The sequence below is a fragment of the Buceros rhinoceros genome, unplaced genomic scaffold (assembly GCF_000710305.1).
Source record: "Buceros rhinoceros silvestris isolate BGI_N320 unplaced genomic scaffold, ASM71030v1 scaffold25576, whole genome shotgun sequence".
Classification (NCBI taxonomy): domain Eukaryota; kingdom Metazoa; phylum Chordata; class Aves; order Bucerotiformes; family Bucerotidae; genus Buceros; species Buceros rhinoceros.
This window is the reverse complement of record NW_010418496.1, coordinates 38228-38436: the sequence shown is the minus strand read 5'-3', so window position 1 is coordinate 38436 and position 209 is coordinate 38228.

Below are 209 nucleotides of genomic sequence, written 5' to 3'. Positions count from 1 at the left end.
TCCCCCAGCCCCTCTGCGATTCCCCGTCTGCCCCCGCCTGCTGCTTCCCCATCCATCGTCCTTCCAGCCCCAGCAAGCCCTCGCACTCCTGGGGTGAACAATGGCTGTTTCCGAGGGTTTTCCAGAAAATCGGAGAAGCTGAGCCGCCCTCCCCTCCTCCCATCCCCTGCCCACCACCCCCGTACTGGGATGAGCAAGGAGCTTCCCCA